At 40.2% G+C, this 22,857-nt stretch overlaps 1 pseudogene; it reads left to right on the top strand.

The window, feature by feature from the left end:
- Positions 1–614: 614 nt before the first annotated feature.
- Positions 615–8,780, top strand: LOC146312546 (uncharacterized; annotated as a pseudogene).
- The last annotated feature ends 14,077 nt before the right edge of the window (positions 8,781–22,857 follow it).

Here is a 22,857-nt window from a genome sequence, read left to right on the forward strand (position 1 = left end):
GGGAAGTTATTTGTGTCTAAATTTTTGATAAAAGGGCGGGGATAACATGCTAGAGACTGGAGACCAATCCATAAAAGTTTCTTGCGTATTTGTAAACCAATCTGACATCATTTTGAACAGAGCTGACTAGGGCTGTGCGATTGCCTCTAAATTTCAAATTGTAGATTGTCATTGCTCTAGATTGCCAATACACGATTAAATTGGCAAGGGGGCAGGGGCGGCACGTGTCCTTGGCACGTGTCTTATGTTGATCGCTACCAGTCAGCAACAGTGCCAACACTGACCCTTTGGCCACTTTGGTGGCAAAGAAAAACGCCACATCTCCAATTTGGGAGTTTTTTGGGTTTATGCCAGAGGTGAGCCGACGGACACAACAAAGCCTATCTGCAAAATATGCAACAAATGTGTGTCCGTGAAAAATGTTCAGACAACCAATTTATTTGCGCACCTTCGTCTTCATCAGCTGCTGAAGCCACAAAACTCCCGATCCCCCAAGCTAGCACTTCAAGCACTGCAGGTTTATTCTTTTTGTTATAATGATGTTATTTTAAATGTTTTGCATCACATGCAAAAGTGAGCGACACTGCTGCGCTGACAAGCCGGAGACAGGAGAGATGGACTCCACCGCTCCATGCTCTGTCTCCGCTGCTGGTACAGCCACCGCCGCTACTGGTACAGCCACCGCCGCTGCAGGTGCTCCTGCCGCTCCGGTCTCTCCCCCCATCGACAATCACTGGGTCCAGCTTGGAGCTAGACCGAGAGCTCCCATCAGCTCCACCCCACTACATCCCGAGTCTTGGACTGTGGTCGGCACCCACAAAAAACGCTGGACAGGGAAGGGGGCTTCTCCAACCCATGGCATCCCGCTGGAAAACAAATTTAGCATCCTCGATCCCAATGATTTCCCCCCATTGGCTGGCGATCCGCGTCCTCCACCTACTCCTGCGCGGACATCTGTGATATCTGGGTCTCTACCATCTGCATCACCTCTGGCTGCCCATTCAGGAATGCAGAGCAAGTATGACAAGCTCGGCCAATCCACTCTGCCCAAAACCCGCCGCTCTGAGCCCAACTTCACCGCAGCGCGGAAGCCTCCGGTTCACTCCGCGGCGCGTCGTCTCCCGTGCGCTTCTTCACCTGAACTCCAAGCACCACCACGAGCCTCTTCTCCCACCACACTCGTTATTGGAGATTCAATTGTGAAGAATGTTAGGGGAAGATCTGCGGAGACCCATTGTTTTCCTGGTGCAAGGGTTGCTGACATTCTGGAGGTGATTCCCGGCCTCTTAGCCAATCACCCTCATGTCAGGAATGTAATTATCCACGTTGGCTGTAATGATATTGCCAGCCAGAGGTCCAAAGTTTTAAGGCAGGATTTTAGCAGGCTCTTAGACTTCCTTAAAAACTCCGGCAAACAAGTTTTTATTTCAGGCCCAATTGCTCCCTTCAAGAGAGGCATTGGTCGTTTTAGCAGGACCCTTAGCCTCCACACCTGGTTGCAATCTGTCTGCTCGAACTTCGGTGCCATTTTTATTGACAATTTTAACCTGTTTTGGAATCGTGCGTCCTTCTTCAGGTTTGACGGCATTCACCCCAATGGCCTGGGTGTACGGATTTTGACAGACAACGTATTTTATGCAGTCGTAAATAAGACCTCCTCAGAGTGACTGTCCAATGCCTCATGTTCAAATTTGGAGATGGCCACTTCCGGTCATCGGTCACATGCTCCGCCTCACACCTTACGCCCCACATCAAACTCAGTCACTTACTCACTAGCTCCGCCTGGTGACCACAAGTTTCCAGTCTCCTGCTGTAACACTCTCCCCTTGATAACTTCTATGCCAGCAACTCCCTTACTCAGGATACCTGTCCTATGGAAACCTCGAACTTATTTGAAATGTTCAAAACGCACTGCAGTTGTCTCAAATTTAATTAGAGTTCCCCTTCAGTCCAATACTGCTACCCCCTCATCGTATGAACTTGGGTCAACTCCACCCTCCTCACTTAATCCACATACTTTTAAAAACAGAAAAGGTCTGGGTTTCATCCACTGGAACATTAGAAGTCTGCTTCAACATCAAAAACTTGATCACCTTAAGATTCTAGTTTCCCAAACAGACCCTGATATTCTGGTGTTGACTGAAACTTGGTTAAAGAAACATGTCAGTGATTGTGAAGTATCTTTAAATGATTATAATTTATTTAGAACTGACAGAAATGCAAGAGGAGGTGGGGTGGCTATTTTTATTAAATCACGTTATTTGGTTACAGTTCTAAATACTGTTACCATACAAAAATGTTTTGAATTCATTGCTTTGAAGGTCAATTTAGGGCCTAGTAACTTAGTTGTGATTGGGATTTATAGACGTCCGTCTGCTGAACCGGATGCCATTGATAAATTGGCTGATTTAATCTCTCAATATAGTAATTCAGAGCTTATAATTTTGGGCGATTTTAACCTCAATTGGTTAACTAGTGTGTCTGCTTATTGGAAGGAGGTCTGTGATAATCTCAACCTAACTCAGCTGATTTCTGACCCCACTAGGCCTAACCTAAAAAACAACTCAAAGTCAACTTTAATAGACATGATTTTGTCTAACAGGAGTGATAAAATAGTTGCTTCTGGTGTCTTTGACCTTGGAATAAGTGACCACTGCCCCATAGCTTGTATTAGGGATACGAGATTGCAGAGAACTAAACCACAAATTGTTCTGAGGAGAAATCTCAAAAAAATTTAATGAACAGGCCTTCTTACATGATCTTTGTCATAGTAATATTTTAACCACATTACAAATCCCAGATGCTGAATTAGCATTGGATCATTTTATAAACACCTTCAACTTAGTTGTTAACAAACACGCCCCTTTTAAGAAGCAAAGAATCAAAGACAGATCGAGTCCTTGGTTCACATCTGAGCTCTCATCTTTGTACCAACTGAAGAATAAAACCTGGGCTTTAGCTAGAAAAACTGGGGATCCCTCCCACTGGCTTGCTTTTAGGCAGCTAACAAATAAACTTACATCATTTGTGAGGAAAGCTAAATCTGATTATTATTTAAATACCATCTCTAGCTGTTCTTCAAACCCAGCTAAATTTTGGAAGGTAGTGAATTCCACTAAAAACAAACATACTGTTTCTCTGCCCTCACATGTAACCTCTGGCCAGCAAGTAATAACAGATCACTTGGAAATATGCACAGCTTTTAATGAGCATTTTGCAGCAGCAGGTCATTACAGCGATTACAAGCCACTTAAGTCAAAATGATCAAGTTGTTATAATTATGAGCTGTGGAAAATATGCAAAATACATTACAGCAAAAAGCAACATTATTGCTGCAAATAAAGCAGGAAAAGAAGAATGCTGTCAGAAAATTACTGATCGACTAAATGCGGTCTTAATGCTGCTGTTTATTCTAACATGAAAACTGCACATTAAACAATAAAACTCACGTGAGGACATGAGGAAGTCTGTCTGACACTGTCCTTTGATGGCAGAGACGTGGAGATCACTGTTTTTGACCAACCCAACGTAAAATGAGTGTAACTGATTTAAGATAAATGATGATGAATTTTCTAATCAGTGATCTGAGCTGCAATATCACTGAGACAAAACAGATAACAGTAAAAAGTATTCAAAGTGTCTGTAGTTGCTTCATCATTATTTTATTGTGTGGACTGTATACGATGTCAATTTAAAGTGTTAATATGATCTGGAGCAAATGGGAAAAATGACTCTGCATCACCAAACGGAGGTTACCATGACAGCACGATGTATACAGTTTGTGCCGCTGTTACATTTTTACATTATATGGATTCGTTCGGTGATATTACGAATATACAGCTTAGCAACTTTTCATTTTTAACGTCTTTCCTCAGTTTAAAAGCTATATTGCTCATAAACAACCTTGTTAGGACAATAATTAGTTAAAGAACAGCACGTTTTACAGACGATTTAATCTGAAACTCTGAACATAAGCTGCTCCCGACCAGGTTATGAGTTTAGCATAAGTTACCATGGTTATCTAGCCAGGTTAAAAGAGAGCCACCTTCGTGACACTGAAAATCCTGGCTTTAGACTCAACATAGCTCGTTAACCCATTAATCTCGCTTCGTAGTACACCCCTCAGATAAAAGAAGAGGGGGATTTTACAACAGCATAGCAAAACACAGGGAATTTTCTATGAGCACAAGGGTTGTTTTTGTTTTTTTGTTAACCCTTTTGCTAACCCTAACCCTTGTTACAACAGTCAGACCCTTTACAGCTGCCAACCACGAGACAGGTGGGTTTTACATCAGCCAATGATGACAGCCAATCACAGCACACGAACAAATAAAAGAACATTTTTTTCTTTTTTTTCTTTTTTTTTTTTTTTACAACAGCCAATCACATCATAAGTGATTTTTAACAGTCAATCCGAACACTGGATTTTCTTTACATGAGTAAATAAGAAAACAGACAGATTTTACAGGCAGGGCTGTCACGGTAACCGCAAAAACGAATTACCGCAATACTAAGAAGCAGAGGTGGTGAAAAAAATTGATTATTAATTAATCGCAATAATGTTATCAATTTTCAAAAATCTATTATTTTTTGCATTGTTTTATTTTGAAAAAATGTTATCCCGCGGTCAACAGAAGTTGAACGTCACGCGAGCACGCCCACTTCCAATTGGCAAGTGCGTGCAGCGGCCAGAGCGAGTGAGCCATACAAGCAGGTGTGTAAAATGGATGAGAAACAACCAGCAACGAGCAACCAACTAGGGGTGCAACGGATCGCCATCTACGGTTCGGCACGCATGTGATCCGCAGACCACATGTGAGAATCATAGTTTTACTGTCACTGTTACTTTTGTATAAGATATAATACCCGAAATCTCAATGCAGAGCTGCAGTGAAAAGACAGGACAGATGCTGCTGTGTGCAGCGCATCTCTGTGAAGAGCGACTTATTTAAATGCCGTCACATCGCCTTGAGTGAAATCCAGACCGTAACTTTTTTTCACTGATGTAACTATGCTATCACCAAAGAAACGGATCATAAAACTGTGATGTTCATTGAAACTTTGGTAATATCAGCTGTCTTAACTTCTACACAGCTCCTCTCTATTCACTGGTGATGACTGATTGATCATGACTTCTAACCAATCAGATGTGCTGTGCTGTAGGCGGGACACTGAACCAGACTATAGAGCGTAGTTGTGTATTATACCGACAGTGTATAATGATCTAATATATGTATAGTATATACATAGTACAGCACTGTATAAGTTTGAAGTTTTTAACATAATTTCCATTATCATTACTATTATCATTATTATTACATTACACAACTATGGTGATAATTACAGACAGACAAAGATCAAAGACAAGTGCATTTTTAAAATAATTTAACCCTAATCCCACCATATTTTTCTTTTTTGCTGATCTGAACAATTATAAGCCTTCCTTTAGTACAACTTGATCAGTCACAACACAATGTGCTGTGTTCATTTCTGTGTTCTACAGTATATAAGCTAATAAAGCTACAATATGTTTTGCCAAGTTAAAACAAGTAATTCTGAAGTTACACCTACACTACACAGGAAGTGCTTTGAGTTGTTACTCAATAAAAGAATTAGGTAATTCAGCAACTGACTGTTTTTTTAAATGGTGCAATAACTTTGTAGTGTATTTTTGGGTTACTGTTGTCAAATGGAAAATCAATAATTGCTAATCGAGAATCGTTAATAATCGAAAATCGGTGGGTAATCAAATCGGGACCCACCGCACTGCATGGTGAGCCACCGTCACCACCGCACATGAGCTGACCTCATCACACCTTACGTTGAACAGGAGACAATGGCAGTTGCGCTTGTACCGAAACCAAATGTTACTTCACCCCTTTGGGAGCATTTCAGCTTTCAGCCAAATGAAAAGGGGGAACCAGCTAATTTAGATGAGGCCGTTTCTAAAATCTGTGGCAAAAAGATCCAAGTAAAATGAGGAAACACTTTATTTTAAGGTCTCACCTAGCAAGTTACCATCCAACTATGAGGCGAGGCTGCCTCCTCCCACACCAAGTCGCATAGCAGCTCATGTCAGTGCAAGCCAACAGCTTGGAGTCTCCTTGAGTTGCCAAGTACAGCATTGAAAGTGACAGGCATAAACGCCTAACAGATGCTGTTACACGGTACCTGGTCGAGGAGATGGTGCCGTTTACTATGGTGGAGAAACCGGCATTCAAGCCACTGCTTCAAAAATTTGACAAGTGGACTATTTCACTGCCACCACTGACATGTGGTCAAGCATAAATATGACTCCTTACATGAGTTTAACTGTACATTACCTGACCACAGACTGGACTCTAAAATCATGCTACCTCAAAACATTGTTTATGCCCCAGAATCACACATCCGACAACATCGCAGAGGCTCACCGCAGGGCATTTGATGAGTGGCCCCTGGATGAGAAGCAGCTGGCGTGCATCACGCAGGGCTCCAGACTGCGACTAAATGGTCGCATTTTGCGACTAAAATTTGCGACAGTGCGAGTAAATTTTTCATCTACTCGTGCATGACAAACTTCTGCTCCACACTTCAGCCCAGTAGTTGACAGTGATGCACAAATGAGCTAGTTTGCATTGCTATTGTTTCATTACATTCATTACAATGCATTTCTCCTCTCCTCCATGACGGGCGGGTCTCCCCCCTCGCTCCTTTCTCACACATACACTGGTCTGCGGTTTATATTTATTTCAAATGGCACAGGATATCTCCTTATCTATGTTTTCACTATAGATCAAGTAGATCAGTATATCAGTTCAATAAGAACTGTCATTTTATTCCTTTTAATGCATTTTCATTTGATTTGGCTGGATTACTCTTTCAATTCATTGTAAGGAGAGAGAGAAAGAAAGCGATCAGAATGATGGGTGAGCTACAATGACTTTTAACAGGAGAGAGAACGCGCTGCAATGCGCTGTTCATTCATAAACTTATCTGTGCTGTGAAGGTAATCTGAAGACATCAAGTCAGGCAGCAATATTCAGCTCTACCTCCTGTATTGTCTACATTTTATAGACATTCTAGTTTTGATGAAAAAGGCATTTGCATGTATAAAATAAGACAATGATAAGCTTTCCTCAGTACACCGGTCATCATTTCTGCCGAACAACCGCCATAGTGTGATGTGCATGTGCAAGGGTAACATATCTGGTGCGACGAATTATGGCCCCCTGTGATTGGTCCAGACCTCACATGTGATACTAGCTGAATAAATGTTGTCTTTTTGTCAGATGGAAACTTTTTTGTCTTAAGGGTGTATTAAAATCCTGATTTTAATAATTAAAAATAAAAGTTAAGAAAATATATGTTCTCCCAGTCATTTAAGGTGGGCCATTGTATAAGTGGGTGGGCCCAGGCCTGTTAGGCCCACCCATAAAGCCGTGCCTGATGGAGGGATGGATAGATGCATAAATAAATAAATGAATACAAACAGTGTTCCGTTGCTAAAATAAAAAAATATGAACACAAATCAGTGTTAACTGTTTATTCAGGTCCAAGTGCTCTGTAATCATGGTAATGGGGTCCTTTGGCGAGAGGGTTCTGCAAGGACCCCAATGACGGACCACGCTCATTCCAGCCCAGTCTTGCTGGGATTATTTATATGTAGGCCTATTTTAAATCATTACATAGGCCCAATAGGTTTACTAAAAATCTGAATACTGTATGAATAATCTTTTAAAATGTTGCCCAAAATTCATTCATTCAATGAAACATCGATGCAGCCTAAAACTGCCCATACAACCAGTTGCTGGCTTTCTGAGATGGTTAAAAAAATATTTTTCGTTTAGAAAAAATTACACTGAAATGAAAAATAAATTAAAATATAGCCTATTCATTTAAAGAATTATTAAGTAGGTGTAGCCAGGCTAATTTCACTTCCATAATTAAACGGCCATCACTCTGTCCATGCAGGACTGTCCTACAAGATGGAACTCCAAACAGAAAATGGTGGACCGAGTCTTGGAGCAAACTCCAGCTATAAAAAGAGTTCTGGATGATCGGTGGCATCAGCATCTCATGCCTAGCTGGCAGGACATTGCGGTTTTGGAGTCGGTGAACACGGCATTAAAGCCAGCGGCTGAATTTACGCATCTGCTGTCTGGCGAGACCTATGTCACAGTCTCATCCATTAAATACATCCTGAAACTCCTCACTGAAGATGTTTTAAAACCATCGGACGAGGACACCACTCTGATCGCGGACATCAAGTGGAAGATGTGCAGTGTTCTCGAGGAAAAGTACAGACCAGCTGCCCTACAAAAAACTTTGGCAAAGGCCTGCTTGCTGGACCCTACATATTAGGGCAACAATTTTGATGATGACACAGAGGAGACAAAGTACGCGCTGATTGAGGAAATACTAGATGTGGAGGACGGAGGGAGCGGTGTCAGTGCGTCAGCTGCTGCACAACAGGAGTCCTCGGCGCAAACAGCGGTGCCACCAGTGGCTAAAAAGAAAACCCTTAGAGACCTGCTTAAGCCATGGACAACCACCTCTGCAACCATACCCAAGAGAGTTTGAGCCGACACTGAACTCACATGCTACCTCCAGGAGGACCCCATCGACTCCAGTGCAGACCCACTCGCATGGTGGAGTGACAACCAGGGTAGATATCCTCTCCTCTCTAAAGTCGCCTGCAAGTACATGTGCATTTGCGCAACAAGTGCACCATCGGAGAGAGTTTTCAGTGCAGCTGGAAATATTGTTACCCCTCTCCAATCCTCTCTGAAACCACATAAGGTGAATATGCTGGTTTTCCTCGTGCGCAACAAGGACATGACCCAGGTATAAATCATAGGCTATTTTCTTTATAGGCTCAAGGAGAATTTTTTATTATTTTTTTTAATTGTCTAGTGCCTCGTACATCTCACATTACGGAATGTAATTTTAAGATTCTTTTATGTGAGAATGTAGAAGTTAAAACTTAAAATCTGTGGCCAATTCATCAGGATAGCGCGTAGTTTAAAATTTGCTCCTAAGATGTGTTGTCCTGCTAATGAGACGGCCAGCATACCTCGCCAGCTAGCAAGATGACTGGGCGGTTACCCCGCTAAAAAGGGTTGTGATTTTTATATATTCTTTGTGTAACATTTGTGTGCAAAATTATTGTTTTTTTTCGTTGTTTTTTGTTTTGTTTTTTTATATGAAAATTTAGTTGTTATCTACTCGCCCTCATGCCAACTGAAGATCAGGTTTAGTTTTTTAGTCCACAAAACACTGCTGACTTTCACAGGAAAACAGCATTATAGAATCCTCCAAACAATGGAAGTGAATCATGGCTAGTTTTCAAACATGGAAAAACAAGAGAAAAAAAAAAGACTACATATTACTCGTCTGGTGTAACCCAAGTCTCCTAAAGACCCAGCACACCAGGTTGACTAAAAGAATGTTATTTACACCATGTTTTAGCCTGAATCTTCACTCTAGATCCTTAGGTTTGAGCCTCGATCACATGCACACTGTCTTAACTAGGTGTGTTTGTTGTGACGATGTGCAAGGGGACTTGGATTACACCAGTATGGAGGAATTTTATGTTTTTTCTCTCCCCAGTTGTTTTTAATGTTTGAAAACTGGTCACCATTCATTTACATTGTTTGGGAGATTCAGCAACTCTGTTTTCATGTCAAACTCAGCAGTGTTTTGCAGACTAACAAAATATGCCCGACCCTCAATTGACTTAAGTTTGAGTAGATAATGACTAAATTTTCATTTCTGGATGGACTATCCTTTTACATAGTGCAGGGCTGTACGCTTACTTTTTTAGGTGGTAGCACTGGTGGTAGCAAGTTAAAAATTTTAGTAGCACAAAGAAAAATTTAGTAACACACACAGTTGGACAGTTAGTTAACGTGTTTATTGGCTAAATTCGATACTGATCAGAAATTCTAACAATGTTAACCCCCTGGCTTCGTCTTAATTTCCATCCTAATTGGTTGTTAAGGACAAAAATGTCCACCTCCATAAAAACTACATTAAAAAAGTACAGATTCATATTTTTTCTACTTTTTTCTGCATAAATCTCTCAAACAACTTCAGTCCTGCCCCCAAAACTAAACATTCAATCATTTTGAGAAGTTTAACCCTTTATATGCCTGTTTGATTACTCGATATCACTGTTATTATTTATGAAAAAAAGCAAAGAAATTTAGATATTTTCCATACAACAAATGTTGGGTGGCTGGGGCATTTTTTTTATCAGTCTTGGATATGTCAAGGATTAACCAAAATACTGACTTTGATGCATTATTAGTTTTTGTGTAGCATCAGATTTAGACGTTAAGGACAATTAACTCCCATTCAAACCAAATTTTTTTATCTCAAAGTTGCTGATTATAATCATGCATTCTGTAATGTTAGGGTTTCATCTTTGAGAAAAATAGTAAAATTAGTCATTTTTACTGTTCAACACTAAAATCTGCCATTTACTCATCATAGGCCTATGCATACAAATCTTGTTATTTCTGTTTCCACTTTTTTTCCACGTTTCCACTGAAATTATTTTTAAATCAGCAGCAGCAGATCTTTCAATTCTTATTTATTTTACGTACTTGAACATTCAAATTGAACACTCAAAACAGAACAATATGTTACAAAAAAACTTGACTTGAGGCCAGGGGGGCATCTCTACAGGCGATGTGTCGCTTTGTAATACTGTGTTTATAAACGTTGTCACGTTTGAAGATTGTACTCTCTGTGATGTATGGCGTATTCCCTGCCATCAGTTCACCTACCGCCACACAATATTTACAAAAAGGCGCTTTTTTGGTTTGTTTACCCGGAAATGTAGTTCTTTTGTATTCGTATTGAGAAGGACGGTACACACTTAGAACTACAACTCCCGTGAAGCATTGCTACAACAACTGACGTATAGGACGAGAGACAGCCTATAGCAGGGGTGTCAAACTCAAACACAGAAAGGGCCAAAATTTAAAACATAGTCTAAGTCGCGGGCCAAACAGGATTAACATTTATTAAACTGTCTAAAACTGACTATGTTTTATTCAGAAATATGAATTTGAACAGCCAGACTGCAACAACTTTTTCCTCAATAAAATAAATAAGATTTTTCTTCAACAATAACAAAAGAAAACAAGAATATTTCAGCTCACATATCCAGGTGGGGGTTACATTTGAAAATGCTTGCTTTTTGTCTGCACACAAGATATCGCACATTTTAATCATGCAACCCCTCAATGGCACTGCATTTGGCATAAAAGTCTGCTCATATAATAATATTACAAACCCATCAGCCCATCAGGTACAGATGAACATATTGACCTGCTCAATTTAACATTAAGGCCAAAACGCACTGAGAACTTCAACAGAAAAGTCAACTGTAGCTTCTATGGTGCACTGCAGGCTTCAGATTTAAAATGTAACACCACAGAACCAGCAGTATTTTAGGAAAAGGTTAAACTGCACACTGACACACACTGAGGAGATGAAGAGGAGAGACAGAGTCTGGACTCTTCATCATGACTTACAATAACGCAGCAATTAAGTATTTAAAAGTACACAAATCAGACTTGGAGTAAAAAAAAAATCGTGCACCACATAAGTGTACATTAATATTATGATTCATGATAATAAAAAGTTTTTTATATCAAGTCGACACATCTCACATTGACTCTCTCTCTCTCTCTCTCTCTCTCTCTCTCTCTCTATCTATCTATCTATCTATCTATCTATCTGCTGTGGGTCAGTCTTATTTTTATTTTTACCTGGTTTCAGGTGGAGCTGCAGTTCATCTCCCTCCTCATATACTTGTGTTTCTTTGCACTGAGTCAGTTGCCTAAACAGACAAACCTGTTTACATTGTCGTTTGACAGAAGCTCGCGTCTTCGCGACTGCGAGCTGATTTATTTCTCGAGTTGCGCGGCAGCATTGTGGGACTTGTAGTATGAGTGGTGGGAGTGCTATTTACCGACGGGCCATTCATAACAGACATGTGAAATTATCTCGCGGGCCGTATGTGGCCTATAGCCTTGTTTTCCCTACTATTTTTTTTTAGACATGATACCAGCGCAACTCCTTCGCACTTGTGCGAGTGGACACGTATTTCTCTTCGCACAGAATGATTTTTAGTAGCAAATGCAACGAAAATTGTCGCACTGTACAGCCCTGTAGTGCTTTTACCTGTGGGCTGTATAGTGTATATGGGAGAAAAATAGTCAACATGTTGTGCTTTTAACCAGCTCACTCATTTGAGACCATAAATAAGCACAAAAGCATATACTCTTCAATATTGTTGAAAAGTGTAAAAAGTGTTGAAAATTGTACTTTTCAAGTTCATTTTCAGTAATTAAGAGAAGCTATATTAGCCAACACCTTACAGTGTTAGTGGTAACACTTGTAGAGTTACAAGTTCCTATGTGAGAGAATTAATATCAACACTGCATACATGCAATGCAAGAAGTGTTGAATTTTAACTCAAAAAGTGTCAATAATTACACTAAATTAGTGTTAAGGTACCAACTCTCCAAAAACAATAAAATTAACTATCTGTGGTGTGGACCCATATAGACATTACAAAAGTGTTCAAAATCAATTCCAACAGTGTTAATCTGAGTATACAGATTTTGCGGTGTAGCTGGCAGCATATTACTGTTCACACAGTGGCAGTTAAAAACTCATTTCCTGTTCTGACTTAAGAATAATAACAATCTGTGCTGACCATGTCTCCCCAAACATCATCCAGACTCATTTAGGTCTCTTCTTTTGTTTTTTCCTCACTGCTAAGCAGTACTACAGCAAACTGTTGCACCAAGTCAGCCTCTGTTTTGTTTACATCTGCCTACCCATGACTTCACAAGAGCTTGTGCTTCCTCTGGTACATAAACTTAATAAGACTAAGGCTAAGAGTGACCCAGAGCACTTTTGGAGAAAATGTAAAAGTTATTTCATAGCTAGTGTTTTATTATGACTGTATGAAGGAATGTACAATTTAATTTTCCATTAAAGAAAAGTTACAAAAACGTGTCTATATACTGTCAATTACAGGTCTTACAAAGACAGAAAAGCAGAATTTGCAAAGGTCGACTTAAAAGGGGACCTATTATACTCATTTTTGGGCCTTTGTATTTGATTTTGGACTCCTATAGAGCAGCTACACACATTCGCCCGCACAGAAAGCTTTGTAGATCGTCAGGACGCTGTGCCTCTCGCTGAATCTCTTCCTTGTATTTTCTGCATCCCGCGAAAACGGTCTGTGTAATTTACTCCACCCCCTGGCCCTCCTCCATATACGCCTCCCGCCGAGCCCACTCCGCTGTGATTGGTCACACTCCCGAGGACTTCCGAAGGGCTGACAAGCGCTGCCAAGCTCGGCTACCGGCTAACCCAGCTTCGTATTGGCCCGTGTTGACAAAACAGTCCCCTGTGAAGTGCCATAGACAGACAAACACGGAGGTATTTTTCCATTGCTGGCCGGGAAAAAGCAACTCTATCCACTTCTGCCTGGTGCTTGCCTCTTTAGGAAAGCTAAACAAAGTTAACTTTCCCTCACACTCGAACAATCATTTTTGGAAGCCATTGCTCAACGTACTAACACTGAAATCATTGTAGACAGCAGGGGGCTGTACTACGAAGGAAGCTCAACACAGCCAGGCTTTCTCTGCATGACAAAGCCTAAAACTGCAATCAGAGATAACGGGTATCATGATGGTGGTTATCAACTCACTTTGTTAATCCAGGCTTTCGTCTTCAGACTCTGTGCGCGTTCATATAAAAGGGGCATTTGTTGCATCATTTGACTCTTCTTCCACATGAAATTAAGCGATCGCGAGCCTTACTTAAGTCAAATCATCAAGTTGTTATAATTATGAGCTGTGGAAAATATACAAAATACATTACGGCAAAAAGCAACATTGTTGCTGCAAAGAAAGCAGGAAAAGAAGAATGCCGTCAGAAAATGACTGATGGACTAAATGTGGTCTTAATGCTGCCGTTTATTCTAACATGAAAACCGCACATTAAACAATAAAACTCCATACAGTAGATTTAAACATGATGAAGTCTGTCTGACACTGTCCTATGATGACAGAGACGTGGACATCACTGAAGTTTTTGACCAACCCAACGTAAAATGAGTGTAACTGATTTAAGATTGGCTGTGATAAATGATGATGAATTTTCTAATCAGTGATCTGAGCTGCAATATCACCAAGACAAAACCGATAACAGTAAGAAGTATTCAAAGTGTCTGTAGTTGCTTCATCATTATTTTACTGTGTGGATTATATACGATGTCAATTTAAAGTGTTAATATGATCTGGAGCAAACGGGGAAAATGACTCTGCATCACCAAACCGAGGTTACCGTCATGACAGCGCGATGCAGACAGTTTGTGCTGCTGTTACATTTTTACATTATATGGATTCATTCGGTGATATTACGAGCATACAGCTCAGTAATTTTTCAATGTTAACGTCCTCCCTCAGTTTAAAAGCTAAGGACAAAAATTAGTTAAAGAACAGCGCATTTTACAGACGATTTAATTTGAAACTCTGAACATAACCTGCTTGCGACCAGGTTATGAGTTTAGTAGTTACCATGGTTACCAGGTTAAAAGAGAGCCACATTCGTGACACTGAAAATCCTGGCTTTAGACTCAACATAGCTCGCTAACACATTAATCTCACTTCATAGTTCACCACTCAGGGCAGCGATATAACTTCCGAAGCAGAGCAGGGGAGCAGGCAGGCCTAGAGCACATGCCGGGGTATGACCATATAAGTAAGTCTGGCACGCATTGACGTCAATGTTACTACACCGTTAAAAAAAAGACAGTAAAACACAGCGTGCAGAGCCATCCAAAACAGCTTGTGGGGCTCGCTTCCAAATGCATGAACCTCATTATTTGACGCTTTGGAATCGTTTAACACAAGTATCCAACATTGTGACAACATTTATAGGTCAGAAAAGAGGAAAAAGCATAATAGGTCCCCTTTAAATAGAATGGAGTTGGCCATGGACATCGCAATCTATATAATTCTAAGCATACAGTTGTTTGACATTGACTGTTAGATACTGGTTGGTTAATGGTTTAATAATTTGTGTATCAATTACTTTGTAGCTGATCAGGTTAATTGCCAGCTAATTATAGTCAGGTTCTAACTGCAGTATGCAATAAATGGTTGCCCTTTGTGTGTGTTTACCTGTCACTGTTAAAAACACGGCCAATTATCACTTAAACACATGGCGGACTTTCACCCAACATGTACACATGAACCAGTGAACAGGATGGGTGGTTTTAGTGCTGACGTTTAGACATAATGTAGGATACTGATCCAATGCTTACCTTGCGGAGCAAGCGAAAATAAACTTTGAAAAACATGGCGTCCTACACGGAGCAAATCCCAACACTACGGTGCTGTGGAAGGGATAAACAGAGCGAATCACCAGATCAACTGCAGAACAGGCAGCGCAACAGTACCACCCTGTGACGTAAATAGGCAACTGCCCAACATCAAGTAACTGTCTGACAAAAGGAATTGAGAACCGTAACACCAGTATCTCCTTCCCCAACCTGGGTTGATGACACTGAGGGTGAGATCTGAGTTTGCCATCTAGAAAATCAGAACAATCAGTTAAAAGAAGGTTAAAAAGTGTTAATTAATTAAGTGGTGATAATTTTTTACTTTGTGAAAATTCACTAATATGGATTACTGCACTTTTAACAAACGAGAAATTGTTGTGTAAGCGGCAGTTTTTTAAAGAGTGATTATATACATATAAACACAGCTTATAAAATTTTATAAATTTTATTATTTTTCTATTTTTACCTGTTATAATGAAGGAAAACCCCAAACATAAGTTTAGTGTGCATGTGTAGGCCTACTTTGAAATGAATTAAACACTGAACTATGCGTGCCTATTTGTGTAAAATTAATAAAATAAAAACTAGCCCACTTTAATATAAATAAAACATATAGCAGCACCTTAGCAGCTTAAAAAAAGTAAACATAAAATCAGGAATGTTTGTGACTAAAGTCTATTTCAGTGTGGTGTCATCCTTTTCTGTTTTTGTTTTCCTCAGCCACGTACAGCAATCAGCAACGAAAGCACCTGAACATACAAACAAAACTACATCAGCTTCGGGTCTAAAATAAATGTTTTTCTGAAAAGCAATAACCTATTAAATGCTAGTGTTCTCACCTATTTAATGTGACTTGATTTTCATCTGTGAGGCGGGAGCAATATTTGGAATTTATGAAGTTCATGCTCAAGAAAACCTGCTCACATAAGTATGTTGAGCCAAAGATGGACAGGACTTCAAATGGTTTTTCATGTTCATATAAGTGTCGGGAATGGCATTTCATGTTTAAAAAACAAGTTTGTCGGGTTTGGGGGGGGTTTCAATATCACTCCATTAGTGCTCTTTAGCGAGAACGGCCTTCTGACAGATGACTTTTTCAAGATCCGCTGTCAGGCTTTTGAACTTGGACACCCATAAGTCTTTATCCGCTATGTCGGCCAGTTCAATTTCAAGATTGGGCTGAATTACTCTTGTGAATGCAGAAATGTTCAGCAGGGATGGGTCCATGTCCAGGGGTGTGACAGGGAAGGACAGAGTGTTTTTTTCCCTTTCTGAACTCGCTGAATCTTTCCCCAAATGCTGTTTGAGCGCACAGTGCTTCTGGGTGCAAGATGCAGTGAAACGTCAGCAGCTTTCGATCCAGTGACTTCTGAAGTAAATTCACAAAGCCCTTCTGTGCTCCTCTCATACTACTGTCAGTTGCCACTGACACCAGGTGAGTGGGGTTTTTTTTTCCTTTGGCTTTTAGGCAACTCACAACAGCCTCACAAATGTCCTCCCCCCGTGTTTGTCCTTTTAGCATCATGAGTTCAATCAGTTCTTCCTGCAGCCCAACAGAGTTTACATATCTGCATAACAGTGCTGTTACATCACTAGACTCATCACAGGCAATTGAATATGCTTGAGCTGAATTGATGTCATGTCAGATGCGCTGATATTTTTATGAACGATTCTTTCATGTATTCTCCATCTGTGAACTGCTTTCTCCGCCTTACGATCTCATGAGCTGCCACAAAACTAGCAGCTGTAGTTGAGTTTGGAGACTGAATGCACTTCTTGAAAGTATGTTTACTCTGCTCAACTTTCCGTTGTAGTTCTGAAATCACTCTCTTTCGCTCATCCCCAGTTTGGTACTTTTCAGCAAATGCTTGTTCTGAAAATGTCTTTCAACGTTACATTTTTTTGTTGTTTGCTAATTTCTCGCCACATATTAAGCACACAGCATTGCTGGCGCTAAAGGCAAAGGAATATGTCCACGGAGAATTAAACTCTCTATTTTCCTCTGAGACTTTTCTTTTTTTGGATTTATTCATGGTGGGCTTACCGAGGGCAGGGGTCGCAAACTCAAGAAGCCCCCTGCAGGTAAAGGTGTGGACAGACGTGGATGTGATGCATATTTTAATTGACAGATTATTAAAACTTTTTAAAATTAGTATCACCTCAAACTCCAAGATAACTGTGTTATTATTATTATTATTATTATTATTATTATCATTATTGTTGTTGTTGTTGTTGTTGTTGTTACTATTTAATATTTATTCACTGTAAACCTGAGTAAGTTAGGCAAGTACTAGATTAAAGCTAACTTTTTTTGCGCCAATAAACTCAAAAGTTCAGGGTTATCAGTGCTTAAAATTTTGGAATAAGTAACCGGGATGAAGTAAACATCTGTTGAGTATTTTAACATAAAATTGTTTGATTTTGTTGAATTAAAAACTCAAAAATGGAGCGGATCCACCAGACTCACGAATACTGGCTGAATAACCAGCAGTAGTAACCAATATGGACACCACAAAAGGGTTAATCCATTCATTCATTCATTCATTCATTCATTCATTCATTCATTTCTAAGGATAATCTAACCAGCATTTCTGTAAATGTGCAGGTGTTCACCAACCAGTTAGCCAGCTTAATTTCAACTGCAGGTGAGAAGTTTTGAAACCTCTGAAGTGTAACAATTTTGTTAAGTGATTAACCACTTTGAGTCATTTTTTAAAAGAAAAAAGTCTCAATACTACTCATACTCTGGTTTCTTTAGTCCTCTACGACAGTAAACTAAACATCTCTGGGTTGTGCATAAAAGAAGACATTTGAGGACGTTACCTTGGACTTCAAGAAATGCTGATAAAATGATTTTCATATTTTTTGTACATTTTATAGTCCAACTGATTGATTAATCAACAGATTCATTATGAAATTATAAATTATGAAATATTAAAAATAATTGTTAGTAGCAGCACCACCCCAAACATATCAAACAACTGTCATTAGTCCAGTAGAGGCACACTTGAAGGTCATCTTACTTTCTCTGCAATCAAGAGCACTAATCAGTAAAATGAAAACAGATCTATCAGACTTGAGTATACAGCATTTTCATGACAAGCAACCGTTGTTTTTCAGTGAATGTGATTAGTGTATGGTCTTTCTTTCATTCTTTCAGGATGATGTGGATGAGGCAGATCCTGGGGTGTATCAGTGGGACTCTGGTTCACTACCAGCCTATGAGGATCTGTCACTGTAGAAGGTGATGTGGTGATGAACCTCCCTTTTTAAAGAGCTACTGCTGCCCTGTTCTGAGGTTCTCTGATCAGGGTTTGTTGGTTGTTCCACACATCAGGATCAAGATAAGAGGAGACTCTGTTTAAAAGCTCCTAAACTTTGGAGTTCTCTCTGATTGGACTTGGACTCGTCTAAAAGGCATCTCAAGAATAATCTGTTTCTTCTGTTTAATTTGTTTTGCCTCATTTTTAGCTGGATGTCTGCATTTTAAGTCTGTAACACAGACAGTCTTATTGTTCCTTTTTCTTTATTGTGAAGCACTTTGTGATTTCTGCTCATGAAAGATGGTATTCAAATAAAGAAAATGACTTACTTTCCATAGAGAGTGACTTTGCATCAGCAGCACCATGCTCCAGTGCTCTGGGAGAGTTTATAGTCCTGAGAGTTGAAGACTGGATGACTGACAGCTGTCCTTCATGACAACAGAAGACACAGAAATCCTCCTCATCAAAAACATGACTTTGATCTGCGTCCTCATCTGGACTCTCCTCTGCTGCTGCTTCACAGGTAAAGTCCAGAGAATCAAACTCCTCTCCTCTATCAACATCCGTCCCTCTGAAATGAAGCCCACAAAACCATGACGCTGCTTTATGTTTTTGTCTCTGTGTCCTCAGAGTCCAGAGGTCAGATCACAGTGACTCAGCCTGGAGCAGTGAGCTCTGCTGTGGGACGCTCCGTCTCCATCACATGTAGGACCAGTCAGAATGTTTATAGTGGTAACTCGTTAGCTTGGTACCAACAGAGAAATGGAGAAAAACCTAAACTCCTCATTTACACTGCTAGGACTCGAGCATCAGGGATTCCAGCTCGTTTTACAGGCAGTGGATCAAACTCTGACTTCACTCTGACCATCAGTGGAGTCCAGACTGAAGATGCAGCAGTTTACTACTGTCAGAGTTTTCACTACCCCAACAGTCAGTATGTGTTCACACAGTGAAAAGTCGTCGTACAAAAACCTCCCTCAGTCAGACTGAACAGAAACTGAACTGACTGCTGCAGCTGGAAGCTACTGCAGAGACTGATACACTTCACTGAGGACACACACACACACACACACACACACACACACACACACACACACACACACACAGATAGTAACAAATGCTCAGTAAACATGGATTTTCTGTCTCTCCCTGATTTATGTCATAAATTGAATCTCTGGTTGTTTTCATCAAGAAAAGCACCAACATCTCAGACTCCATCTCAAAATCACACACCAAAAAAAAGTATTATTTGCAGATGACATCTTGTTATACATCACAATTTTCTCATCCTCCCTTCTTTCAGTCCCAAATCTGATCATGGATCAAAGCAGGATTATTATTCTTTTATATGTACAGCAAAGTTCAATCCACAGTTTTAGTGCACAGAGTTTACATTTAAGCATCTGAAATTATTTAACTGACATAAATCCTCTGACTAAGATCTAACATACTGGGCCACATGGTCCCTACAAAGGAGAGAGCATGAACTAATTATTTCTTAGAAAAAGAACAATATAAGAGAAGAACTTAAGCTTACAATGACATAGATAATCAGTAAGATCAGCAGTGTCGGGGTGCATGAGTAGAGATGTGAGTAAATGTAATGTTGTAAAAAGCAGCATTTTGTCTTTTCTTCTCCCACAATAAATAAACTATTTCCTGATCTAAAAGAATACTGTCAGGTGTTGAAACTATTCTCAAATCTGTGGACATTGACACCAGTCTGTTTGACAGCTGATACAGCTGTGGTGCTCTTCATAAGTAACTGTCAGCTTTAAATCACTAACAAGCAGAGGAAGACAGAGAACAAGGCAGGTGGGTTCATGCAGGCAGAATAAACAAGGCTGGACAGATGAGGATGCAAGTGAGATAATCTGGAGGAGAACCAGTGGAAATGAACCTGCATGTATATTACTGAGCTGATCAGGGGAAATAGGAAACAACTGAGTGAGTGAGGGAGAAGATCAGGTGGTGGAAACGAGGAGTAAAGAGTTACTGCAGGACAGGAAAGAGGGTCCAGATCTGGAATAACATGAGAGTAAGTAAAAGAGCAATGCAACAGAATGAAACAACAGATGTGAAACAACAGCTGCACAGAAACAGAGACACTTTAGAAATTTGACACTAAAGTCGATATAAAACAAAAACACTGTCAGTAAATACAGTTTGTTCTGTATTAAATTAAAATAGTAGTTTGTTGAAATATAAATTTTAAATATTTGTTTTCAAGGTATTTCAGTGATATTGATGGCTAGACACATGAGCCTGGTGTTACAAACCGGCTCAAGGAATGCAACAAGAAGGGGAGTCCACACAAGGGGTTAAAGTAAAAACAAGAATAATTTATTAACCTAAAGCTAACGCAGAATGTAACACAAACCAAAAAGACCACAAGGTGGATGCCAGCTGGAGGAAGGGAGAGACAGAGTGAGCAAAGGGCCCAGCTTTTAAGCTCAGAGGCCCAGGTGAGCTCAATCAGCTGATGACCCTCCCATGTCAGCCAGTGGACAGCTCCAAGCTTAGGGAACCAATGAGGAGCCTGTCCATTATCACCTGGAGACAAGAGGGGAGGGGGAGGGGAGAAAGGGCAGACAGGAGGGAAAAACAAGAAACAAGCTCTTTTCCTGACTGGCATGTAACACTGGCTTTTCCCTGATGCAGCTCCTCACTGGAGGGGGGCAGCACCGTCAGGGTGGGACGAGCATCACCTAGGAGACACCAATCAGCTTAGATTTCCATAGAGAGTGACTTTGCATCAGCAGCACCATGCTCCAGTGCTCTGGGAGAGTTTATAGTCCTGAGAGTTGAAGACTGGATGACTGACAGCTGTCCTTCATGACAACAGAAGACACAGAAATCCTCCTCATCAAAAACATGACTTTGATCTGCGTCCTCATCTGGACTCTCCTCTGCTGCTGCTTCACAGGTAAAGTCCAGAGAATCAAACTCCTCTCCTCTATCAACATCCGTCCCTCTGAAATGAAGCCCACAAAACCATGACGCTGCTTTATGTTTTTGTCTCTGTGTCCTCAGAGTCCAGAGGTCAGATCACAGTGACTCAGTCTGGAGCAGTGAGCTCTGCTGTGGGACGCTCCATCTCCATCACATGTAGGACCAGTCAGGATGTTTATATTTATAACAACACCAACCACTGTTTAGCCTGGCACCAACAGAGAGATGGAGAAACCCCGAAACGGCTCATCTATTGGGCAACTTCTCGAGGATCAGGGATTCCAGCTCGTTTTACAGGCAGTGGATCAAACTCTGACTTCACTCTGACCATCAGTGGAGTCCAGACTGAAGATGCAGCAGTTTACTACTGTCAGAGTCTTCACTACATCAACAGTCAGTATGTGTTCACACAGTGAAAAACCGTCATACAAAAACCTCCCTCAGTCAGACTGAACAGAAACTGAACTGACTGCTGCAGCTGGACGCTACTGCAGAGACTGATACACTTCACTGAGGACACACACACACACGCGCACACACACACACACACACACACACACACACACACACACGCACACACACACACACACACACACACACATTTCATCAAGCAGAATTAAAATGTAACCATTTTAGCTTTAACCACCAATGAACATCAAAACAAAAACTTGTATAAAATCAAATTATCTTCTCTATCACAATTTTTCAGTATCCGTTCATATTATCATCCCATGTTCTCATAAATAATAAAGAGCAGCCAACCTGGAAATGTTAATGACAAATGTCTAAGTCATAAGTTTTGACCTCTGCTTCATACTGGATCACAGTTATTTCAATATATATTCACTTAATGACATGAAGACACAGATCAATATCAGGGATAGTCAAAAGACCATTTTCACTGTAATATATATAATAAAGGACAGTCAAATAGCAGTTTTAATTGCAACAACATACATAAGTGACCTTAATCATTCTTTTTATATTAGCTCTTGAATGTTGGTTGGTTTCATCAAAAAATCCATTTTTCAGACAAGAAATGGAGAAAGAAGCATTCTTGGGAAAAGGACATTTTTAAGCAGAATATCGACTTCACATTTTCTTTTTGTTTTTTTATCACTTCATGTTAAATGTGTGACATCACTGTCATCAGTGTGGTTAACATCAGCTGTGTGTTTGGTCCGTGTACCTTCCGTTCATTCTATTTCCAATTCTGAAAGGCAAATCAAAAAACACATTTAGGGCCATTTTTTCTATTACCATTTCTGAAACAAAAATCGGACA

Source organism: Lutjanus erythropterus, chromosome 16 (assembly GCF_056507025.1).
Source record: "Lutjanus erythropterus isolate fLutEry1 chromosome 16, fLutEry1.hap2, whole genome shotgun sequence".
NCBI lineage: Eukaryota > Metazoa > Chordata > Actinopteri > Lutjaniformes > Lutjanidae > Lutjanus > Lutjanus erythropterus.